This window comes from Brachyhypopomus gauderio, chromosome 1 (assembly GCF_052324685.1).
Source record: "Brachyhypopomus gauderio isolate BG-103 chromosome 1, BGAUD_0.2, whole genome shotgun sequence".
Classification (NCBI taxonomy): domain Eukaryota; kingdom Metazoa; phylum Chordata; class Actinopteri; order Gymnotiformes; family Hypopomidae; genus Brachyhypopomus; species Brachyhypopomus gauderio.
Window position 1 is genome coordinate 1,531,307 of NC_135211.1, and position 11,603 is coordinate 1,542,909.

At 42.0% G+C, this 11,603-nt stretch overlaps 1 long non-coding RNA gene across 1 annotated transcript; it reads left to right on the top strand.

Moving 5' to 3' along the window:
* The first annotated feature begins 952 nt into the window (after positions 1–952).
* Positions 953–2,077, top strand: LOC143526130 (uncharacterized). The gene is made up of 3 exons (XR_013133826.1): positions 953–1,116; positions 1,317–1,819; positions 1,929–2,077. It is a non-coding gene; the product is annotated as an uncharacterized LOC143526130 (long non-coding RNA).
* Positions 2,078–11,603: the final 9,526 nt, after the last annotated feature.

An 11,603-nucleotide genomic window follows, 5' to 3' on the forward strand; every position in this document is an offset into this window, starting at 1 on the left:
TGATATTTAGTACGTGTAATTTACCTAGCGTCATTTGTTTACTTTTACTAATACAGCGTAGGATCACAAGCAGACTGCAGAGTTTTCTGTGTTTGCTCGACATGGAGATGCTGCGAATCATCACAGACTGCACTGTCCATGAAGCCCGCAGAACAGACAGCAGCTGGAGTTTGTCGGTCAGCGAGTTTATGGCATTCGTAGCAATCCTATTTCTACGAGCAGTCCTCTGTCCAGTTGGAGCGATGTCGGACTGTTGGTCGGCAATGTTCGCTGTGCCTTCGATCCAGGAGACAATGGCACGGGACCGCTACCAAGAAATCATGCGGTACTTGCGCTTTGATAATAAGGACACCCGTGCGGAGCGTGCAAAGAGCGACAGATTTGCTGCGATTTTCGGACATTCGAATGCAACACGACTCTGCTTGGGACAATGAACAAGATTCGCCGAGAAGTTCCTTTGGAAGCCAAAAACGCCAAGGGACGTGAGAAGTTGTCAACGGAGGTGTACAGATCCGATGATGCGCTTCTGACGGTGTATGTCAGAAACAGTTTGCGTTCTGAGCACTATGCACATGCACGTGGAGATTGCAGACGACCGCAAAAAGAAGCCAAACACTGTGACGGACTACTGTGTGTTGGCATTGATAAATCAATTTATCATACATGAATGAATTTATTCAAAATATAACATGTACTTCTTTGTATTTGTTCTTTGCAGTGCGCCGTTGACATCATGGACCAGAAGGCGCGTGCATACACAGTGCGCGCAGGAACACGCCGGTGGCCCGTTGCAGTGTTTTATAACATACTTGACCTGGCAGCGATGAACGCGCATGTTTTGTACACGGCATGTACGGGGTCCACAGAGAGTAGGAGAGTTTTTATGTGTACTCTTGCTGAGGAACTCCGTCTTCGTTTCCTACAGAAAAAGGAGCTGAAGAGAACGCCACGTCCTTCGCCTGCTCCTGGAAAGAAGACTACGTGTCAGGTGCAGACAAACTGCAACCGGAACCACAGCATAACCCCGTGCGCTGCATGCGGCAAGTACACCTGTCGCAAGTGTAGGGCAGAGTGTCCCTGGCTGTGTGGCAACTGTGTACCTAAAACTACATGAAGGTACGTCGATAAGTATATTTATATATATATATGAATGAATTAATGTTTCAATTTATATAGCGCCTTATCTAAATACCCAAGGCGCTTTACAATTGTTAACACAGCTACGTTACAGACAACCAATCACACACACATATATATACACACACACTATTATTATTTGAACATAACCAAAAATCTCTTCTCTTTCTGTTCCACAGTCGCACATCATGAAACCCGGTGTCACGGTCTGCCCCGCATCTCCTGCCATTTCATGTCTGTTTCCGTGTTAGTCCTCTGTTTATTTCTCGTCGTGGTTGCTGGTTATTTTTCTCATGGTTGCTGGAATTGGATTCCCGTTCTGTTATGACCCATGCCTGTGATATTTTCACAGAATCAATTTATACATGAATGAATTCGTTCTAAATATAACGTACTTCTGTGCGTGCATACACAGTGCGCGCAGGAACACGCCGGTGGCCCGTTGACCTTGGCAGCGATGAACGATGAACCTGCCGCAAATGTAAGAAAGAGGGTCCCTGGCTGGTACACATGAATAAATTCGTTCAAAATATAACATGTACTTTGTTCTTTGCAGTGCGCCGTTGACAGACATCATGAAGGTTCGTGCATACACAGTGCGCGCAGGAACACGCCGGTGGCCCGTTGCATGCGGCGAGTACACCCTGGCTGTGTAGCAACTGTTGGCTACAACTACATGAAGGTACGTTGATAAGTAGGCCTACATACGTAACACCACATATGTTACGTATTTTTGTCTTCTGAAAGATTTTATTCAAAATGTAAGGTGTACCTTGAATTGTTCTCCACAGCATCAACGCGTGTGTTGCATGCGGCAAGTGCATCTGGCGAGTACACCCTCAACTTCAAGACACCCTCAACTTTCTTGACATTCCACTTCAAGAAACCCGGAATAGACATCCATGTTTGATCAAAATAAAGTTCTTTTACAGCACATGAATTTGTTCTTCCTGTCTTTTCCTCTCCTTTTCCAGTCTGCTGTTTAGATCACAACATTTATCAGCCATATATATAATTGCGCCATATAATTTCTTAGCTTTTCAAACGCGAATTCAAACGCGGAAACAGAAAGTGTAACAAATATTATATAGTGTAGTAAATATACAAAGAGCTTCAAACAATATACAAAGAGGTTCAAACCATTTTATTTGTTTTTATTGTTTGACGGGACTCATTTGAGAAACTGTCGTCTCTACGTGCGCTTGAATTGTATCTTTTGAAACACGAGTCTACAAAATTTCCGCTGTTTGTTGTAGGATCGGTAACATATACAGTCTGCTTGTTTGTAACCAAGTTTTTCGTGAAGTATCACGTTTGGTGCTTTGTATGAGCTTGGAGGTGAGCCGCTTGTGCTTTGGCAGGCGTATGAGCTGGGGGTGAGACGCTTCCACCGCATTACCAAGACAATGGGCGTTAATCTCTTCACAGCAGGGGAGTGGGCTACATGGACCTTACTAAGCCTTGCGAAAATTTTCGCGGCCGTCGGGTTCCTAGTGTTAAGCGGTTCGGGCCGCATTAATTGCAGAAATTTGGAGAAAAGGAATAACAATATAGGGCTTTTCAAGCCCTATAATTAATTAGCTATTATAAAAGACTTGTTTGTGAGTGAGCGGACGTTTAGTAAGGAGACTTTGAAAACTTGATGTGTTTGATCAGCATCGCCTACATCACTTGTGCATTTCACTGGGATCAATTTTTGTTTGTTACAATGTTTTATACCCTTATGTTTTCTTCTGATTACATTTTTATTTCGATTCTGAGAGCCATGCCACTGGCTATTTAAAATAACTGGAATGTAGCACTGACTAGGAGCATGGGTTCCAGTGTGTCAGACCTGAGAATTCACTGAGTGTGCAGGAGAAGAAGGTGAGTTCCTACAAGACTGCAGACTCTCTGACAGGAGATGGTGGGCTCCTTTGACTGACATTACTGACGTTACTGCTGGCGGTTGGGTGCAGGTTCCGCATGTGAGTGATTCCATACCTTAGATCAGGCGTACTCAACTAAATTTGTCCGCGGTCCAATTTTGGCAGATACCTGTGACCTGAGGTCCGGTGCGGCGGGGGTGGCAAACGTAAGTTGTTGAAAGGGGGGGGGGGGGGGGGACGGTGCGCGAACGGTGGAAGCGTTTATACTTTCGCGAGCGTCACTGCAGTGTTCTCCGAAACTATAGGCGTTTTGTCCGAAACGATATGTGGTAGAAACACCCCTCAAAACAGGGGAATGAACATTTACCTGACCAATTTTAATGTTGCTATATGTTTCAGGTTTGAAAAGTGCTGGAAATTAGGTTAAAGTACTTTAAAATGCTTGAAATTGTAACTACTTGGTTTCACAACAAATAGCTGTCTGACTGAATAGTTCTCTTGTATTAGGTTAACAAATACGAGCCTCTTGTAATTCCAGGACGAAACATGAGAGAACGTGAAGACGTGAAGATTGGGCGTTTTTTAAATAAACAACCATTAAATAATGTGATAAAAAGCGAATTATTTCGAGTATATGTATAAATATTTAACTTAATTATGTTTAACATGTTGGGAAATATTGAAATGGACCTTGAAAGTGACGTACAAGTGCTTTAATTCCACCTTATAAAAGTGTATGAACCCTGAAAACGTGACTTTGTTCATTGCGCTGAAGCGCGGCGCGAAGTTACAAAATTCGAGAGGTGCACGAATTTTGGGGGTGGCGAACGTAAGTTGTTGAGCGGGGGTGGCAAACGTAACACTCGTGACGGAGTGTTTTTTCAATAGCCCTGAAATGAATGCTACGGTTTTGTTTTGGTCCGTATCCAGTTAATCAGGAATGAGATTGGGTCCGGACAGGACTGCGTTCGGGTCCGGATCCGGACCGCGGTCCGCCAGTTGAGTACCCCTGCCTTAGATTATCCACAAGCATTTGAGTCCCAGCCCTGTTAGGGTGAAGCTGATCAGGTTTAAAAAGCTCAGGACGCCTCCAAAAGATGTTGAAATTGTCAATGAAGTTTACCTTCCGATGTGCACAGGCTGTAGTGAGCCAGCTGTTTAGAGCCAGCAGTCTGGTAAAGTGACCACTGCCTCGACGTGCAGTAGGTATCGGTCCAGAAATGAACACTTCACACCGGGAAAACTCCAGAATGTTGAGCAGATGGTTAAAATCCTGTTTCAGAATCTCAGACTGTTGTTTGTAAACAACGCTAGAGCCGACATGTACAATCAGTCTTTCCGTAGCTGGATGGTCATGCAATACACGTGGAATCATGGGTATCACTTCACAGACAGTAACACAAGGAAAGCAAAAGGTCTTAATACTGGTGCTCCATACATCTCTGATGACTGAGTCCCCAATTAGCAGCGTTTTGGGCTGTGGCGGTGTTCCTCGTCTCCTTTCACCGTTGGTTAGCACATGGTTAGCACCCCGATGGCCAACATGGTTAGCACCCCGATGGCCAACATGGTTAGCACCCCGATGGCCAACATGGTTAGCACCCCGATGGCCAGGGATCTCAAGTTTTGGATTCATATCAGAGTGTGAGAGTTGTTGACGGGGGGTGGCGAACGTTAATTGTTGAGCGGGGGGGGGGGGGGGGGGGGGAACGTAAGTTGTTGAGCGGGGGGGGGGGGGGGGGGTGATGGGTGGCGAACGTAAGTTGTTGACCAGGGTGGGGGTTTGTTGAGCGTGTGAAGTCAATGCGTGAGACTTGAGAGCCCTGCCGATGGCCAACATGGTTAGCACCCCGATGGCTAACATGGTTAGCACCCTGAAGGCCAACATGGTTAACATCCCGATGGCTATCCCTGTTAGCAAGCTTATTAGTTAGCTGTCAACTGGCACGGATTGCAAGCTGGTGGTTGGGACGACTCTCAGCATGCTTGTTAGCATGCTGCTGGCTAACACAGTTGGCAGCCTGGTGGTTGGTCCGCGAATGGCCAGAGTTATTTGCATGCTGTTGCTGTTGCTTTGCAGCCAGACTGGAGTCGGATCTCTGATGCTGATTGAGGTGTGCTTGATGTCCTAGAGAGGGAGGCAGTGTGTTGTGATGAGACTGCTCAATTTCTGCTACTTCAGTTGAGGCGAGAGCTCCATATATGTTCTGTTCTGAAGATTGCTGCTTGCCGCTACTGTTGTGCTGGTTTCTGCTACGTTCCTTCCCCCGAACAAGAGTCCAGCCCTTATCATTGTTGTTGTTAACGGGATTAGGAGTTGAGGCCAAGATGAGCTTAGTCTTTGCCCCCAGTACATCCTAGCGACAATGCAGAGAAACGTCTCTTTCTTTGCCAGTCACTGGGACGGTTTTGTCAGCGGTTTGTATGGCAAGAATCGAGTCCAGATATTCTTCCTCCTCCCTTATAGAATGTAAGGTATGGATTCTTTCCTGAAGTTCTGCAACCCTCTGAGACAGTTTGATACACTCAGATGATGTGGAAGCATGAGCCATAATCACAAAAGCACCGGGCACACAAGGCTCAAATATCCAAGTTAAAAATGCAAAGTGCAAAATTAACACCCAATAAGTTCTGGCAGGTATTTCACAGCTGGAAACAATATCAGCTGCTGATAAAACAGTGCACAAAAACCACTAACTCACAAGGTTGAGGCGCAAAAAACAGTTCACTCACAGTGTCGGACTGTCGGAATGTTACATTCAGTATGGGGGTGTGCAAAACATTTGCAAGGTGGAAAGCAATATCAATAGTGTAACAAGAGGAATAGTTACCGGAACAATGTTGTAGCACGAACCTGCAGCGGAACTCAGCATGCAGAATGTTGTTAGATCTAGAAGTGGCAGGATAATCAAAAAACCAGAGCACCTGAAGGACTATGTATAGACAAGTTTGTTGGACTAATGGAAAGCAGATATAAAGTAGGAATAGGTTAAGAACACATTGTTGACAGACAAGTGCCTTAGTGTACCGTTGATTGTTGGTAAAGAAAAGAAAAAAAAAAAACAAAACCAAAAAAGGAGAGATGTAACAAGAGGAATAGTTAACGGAACAATGTTGTAGCACGAACCTGATTGAGTGTGACACACTATGCTGTATTGAGGTAGAACTGTGTGCACGTTGTTAATAAAAGCGTTCTGAGAGTTCATGCAAGTAGTCCAGAACTATCATTCGGTATGCTAGTCTGAAATGCAAGAGACACCATAAAACTATCAAGAAGTATTAGCTACATCTTACATTCCCAATCATAAAAGGGGTCAAATTTTGCAGCAGGATGGTGCTCCATCTCATACATCAAAGTTCCTCAAGGTGAAGAAGATCAATGTGCTCCAGGACTGGCCAGCCCAGTCACCAGACATGAACATCATTGAGCATGTTTGGGGTAGGATGAAAGAGGAAGCTTGGAAGACAAAACCAAATAATTTTGATGAACTCTGGGAGGCATGTAAGACTGCATTCTTTGCTATTCCTGATGACTTCATCAATAAATTGTATGAATCAAGCAACAGGAAAGGTAAAGTTAATTTGTTCTGTGCAACGCAAAATATTAAATTAGCTAGCTTGCTACTTCTATGTTTCTCAGTTCAGGACTTTGTCTTGTAGCAAATACAGATTTAAATTTTGTTGTATTAGCTCGCTAGCAATAATCAATCATCGTATATTAGTGACTGTTACTGCCCTGCGTGCCTTGTGTTGTTGTTGTTATTGTTGTTGTGTTTTCCTGCTGCTCCGCTGTCGTCCTCATGATGCCGCCGCCCCCTCTCGTCCCTAACTTCTTCGCCACGCCTTACCTCCGGATTCCCCAGGTGATTGGCGGACAAGACGTGACGTGTGCCATCACCTTCGGATAAAGACCGCGCAGAGTCGGCAGGGACGAGTGGAGAGTAGAGAGAGCGTGCATTGTTGCGATATTGTTGGTGTTCTGTGTCTTTGAATTCTGTTTACCGATTCGATCTGGTTTGTTGATATTGATTTTGCCCCATTTGGTTCTGGTTGTTGGTTAAACATACATGTACATATATATATATATATATATATATATATATATATATATATATATATATATATATATATATATATATATATATATAGCTGTATAAAGCCCACGTCTTGTAATTATTGTACGTAACATTTGGTTTGGTTGTGGTTTGGGTGAGTAGGGAACACGACGCTCTTTTATTTGCAGTTTTGTGTTTTTTTTGTTGGTTGTTGGATTATTGTTTGTTATTTTGAGCACTGTCGGTTCCTGAGAAATCAACCCTCCACTGTATAAAATAAATGCACATATGTAAATACAACCCCCATTCACTTCCGCATATTTCCCTGAGTTCGTCTTCGTTGCTGTTATACGAACAGCAACGTATTTAGTACACAATACCGAGGCCTAAAAAAACTCAGGACATTTGCTAGCTACCTAACTAACTAGCAGGAGGGACATTTTTGAAAATGAGCGAACGTTTTTGTGCGCTTGATATAATATGGAGAGGTTCAAAATTGGTTTGCATATGCTTCTTTCTTATACAATAGGTGCTGTTCGTTTGTCAGTATTGTCTATTATTACAATAGTTAATGTAAAAATAAAAATGCAGGCAATCAACCGCCGTCGCTGTATCCCACTGAGCAAAGACACGTCCAAAAGATGTCAATTACATGTCTTCGTCAGACGTTCAAAATACGTCCACTGAAAAGCCAGAATGAAAGTTTTTGCAATGTCTTTTTTAAACGTCTTTTGAACGTCTATTACTGACATTCAGTTGACGTCAATAATGGATGTTCAAATGACGTTTAAAAAAGACGTCGCAAAAACTCATTCTGGCTTTTAATTGATGTCTTTTGGACGTGTCTATGCTCAGTGGGGAGCAGAAACAGTGTTGGCTGGGTTCAGGGCCGGAGTGGACCCCCTTTTCAGCCCGGGAGTTTCATGCCCAAATCCGGCCCAAAATATTTTTTTCCTTCCAATCGGCCCAAACTAGAGATTGATATGAGCCGGCCCATCGGGAAACCTCCCGAATCTCCCGATTAGCCACTCCGGCTCTGGCTGGGTTGGTTTAAGGCTTTACAGTGATGAAGTCCAGCCATGAACAATGAGCTTGAATCCTTATTCTGAGCACACTGATCTATGAATTTTGCAGCTGAGGGAGGACGAGACACAGGGTTCCCATGGGTCCTTGAAATCCTTGAAAGTTTGTGAATCTGAAAAAATAAGTTCAAGGCCCTGGAAAGTTTTTGAAAACAGGCATAAAAGACAGCCGTCCTTGAAGGTCCTTGAATATTTTAGGGGGTTTGAAATTTTACATGGATAAAGACCGCAATCAAGTGATTCTTTTAGCATTGATTAAATTTATCAAAAATGTAATTTTATATTCCAAGTTGACCGTTTCGGTGTCCGTGTTAAAAGTGAATGACTGTAACTTACTTGACTTCAAGTGTAATAACAAGATTATCACTGATGGTATGAGACAAAATATATAATAGATATTCTTTCAAGAAACATCCTTATACAAATTATGAAACCACAATGGCTTGTCAAGTGGCCCATATCTTCTAAAGTAAAAGAGACTGATTTCAAAATAATAAATAAGATATATCCTGTAGCCATGTTTCTTGAAAGAAGATTTAAACTTGATGTGGAGTCAGAAGATGAATTCCAGGAGCATTTGTTTTTTCATGTCAATATTCACAGTTTCAAAGTTTTTGCACGGACACTAGAAACTCGATAAATCTCAAACTTAGCATTCTTTCTTTTGATACCATTTTACTTTATGCAGAAAACATAAGTTCAGATTTCTGATGCCATAAATGTAGTCGTACTTTTAGCAAAATACCACATTCTCTAAGTGGAGTGGTTAAAAGCATTATTTTCTCTTTATGAATAATTAAATTCATATTACTCTTCATTAGGTAGATTAACAAACTTTAGGTGAATGTCACCTTCTCACAGGTGCATTGCTAAATTGCCAGTTATGTTGAGTGTGAGTGAAGTTTTCGTTGAATCAGCGCTTAATGTCATGCACAGAAAATTTCAGGATGCCTGTCTTGAAATGACATTCAGTCTTTTGAATTTGCATTGTATTAACATGGTTTTTTGATAACATATTCAGAGATAAAAGTAGGTAAATGCTGCCAGGTGCAGTCCTTGAATTTGAGGAAGTTGGTCCTGGAAAGTCATTTAAAGGTTCTTGAATTTGATGTTAACCAAGGTGTGGGAACCCTGATTACAGATTCGAGTTACACATTCACTCAAATGCACAGGCATCTGCAATTCATCTGTTCAGTCATAAGCCATAAGTCTATAAAACTCCTGTCATGTCCCATAGCAAAGTGAATGTGTATTAACAAAATTTCATGACAATGACACCGGGCATGTAAATGGATAACATGCCGAATTACTGTTACCTGGACTCAGGTGATTTCATAATGAAGAAGATAAAAGTAGTAAATCTTTAGTCCATCAGCCTGTCTAGCTCCAAAAACCAAATGATAGTAAGCCAAGTAACAAATAATTTAGATTAGTGACTCTGGTCTGTTGATCTTCACCTTCACTTGTTGATGTTCACCTTTATGCAGTAGTTGATAAAGCTTTTGTCCTATCACTCATTCTTACTGGTGAGACTTGTTTATGAGAACACTGGACTAACTGGAGGCCTGAGTGTGTCAGCCATAAATAGCAGCCATAGTCTGCTATTTTCAGAGTGACTTTTTGGATGTCCTATGCCTTTACACAATGTAGTTGGACTTTTTCTTTGACCTTCTCCCACGCTGGCCACCATGCTGGCTGGAAATGTAAAGACCTAGCTTGTTATTTCTCCATTGGGGTGATTTTTTTTTACTTCAATACTATTGACCGTAACATTGTAAGCATCAGCAAAATTGATAGACCTAATACACCAAACACCATCAGCGTCCCTAATGTTCCTCCAGTGAATGCAGGAGTAGTTTAACGCAGGATAATTGTGGGGCTTTCTATTTGTTATTAGGCTCTTAGGCACCATAGTGTCCTGGTTGCTGTAATAAGCCTTATTTTAATAATATATGATTGGCTCCAGGCTTATGTTTCACTACACTGGATTCCAGTTTGAAAACCTTTTGTTCAAGGGCACATGAATAAATCTAGGATAAATACACACCCACAGACAAAAGCTCCCCCTTGTCTCCATAGCAATGGGTACAAGCTGGGTACAGTACTCACATGCTTTTCTCACTGCTTTAGGTTTTTTGCACATTTCGGTTTTATGCGAGAAGACAAGCTGAGGGAAAACCAGAATTTCTGGACTTGATTATTTACATGCACTATGCATGCGAATGGTCATTTATTGTAGGCTAGTGATTCTAGATATTGCAACTTTCAAGCATTCGTACTCAAAGGTTTGTTGCTAAAAGTGTATTGAACAAGATTTTAAACAGATTTTATGCAGTAGGCTACCTGTTTGCATAAATGCACGATATTCATCTTATTAAACAAAATAACTTTATCCTGAATTTCAACTGCATCCTGAAATGTATTGCCTAATTAAAGCAATTAATTTAATTAATTAACAATTAATAAACCTAATTAAAGTATTAGGAATGACGTTTTAGTCAGCAGACTGCATATCATCCCCTTCTTAATTAAATCAAGTTTGTCTTTGACTTTACCTTTGGGATGGGATGAAAAAAATCTGTTAGATTGTTATATTGGCACTTTATCAAAACTTAATGTGTGTTGTTAGAATTATAGTGTCTTTCTGTATCTTGGCTTGTCTCCATGGTTACTGTGGTCAGAGTTGTGGGTGTATGGAGAGTGATCAGGTCTGTACCGTGCTTGGGGGGGTCAGAGCGGAGCTTGTTTGTTTATGGGTGTGTGTGTGTGTGTGTGTTTGTGTATGTATGTGTGTGTGTGTGTGTGTGTGTGTGTGTGTATGGTGTGAATGTGTGTGTGTATGTGTGTGTGTGTGTGTGTGTGTGTGTGTGTATGTGTGTGTGTGTTTCATATAGTGCTTACTGAGGTTCAAAACCTTCGCAGCCGCAGGTTGCAAAGTCTGGATGACTCAAACTGTTAGAGTAGAAAAGTTCACATCTGAGTTTTCCCTCGCTGGGACACATATAAACACACTCCTCCCCGCTGTGAGACATGTGGGAGTAGGTTAAGGAGGTTAGTGTTTTGAATGGCTGTCAGGGAGATGCTGCTGCATATTAAAATTAGCATTAGCATTAACACTCTTATGTAATTATGATACAGAGCTGCAAAATTTAGTCTGTGAAACAGTGACTTTCCTCAGTACATTCATAGGGTTCTTCTCTAGTGGGTGTTCATGTGAGGATGTGTAAGGCCAAAACTATTTAACCATGAAATGCAGTTATTATTTGAAACTGTATTTACCTATAAAATAGTGCAGCATTACAATAGTGCACAGACATTTTGGGGGGCATTTGCTCGGGGGGGGGGTGAAGGGCACTTTTCAATGGAAAAAGTTTTCAATGGAGAAAAGTCATGCAGCCAACTGATAAAATTCATATACAATATTAACTATATACAGTCATGTCCTTCAGTTAACTTCTGTT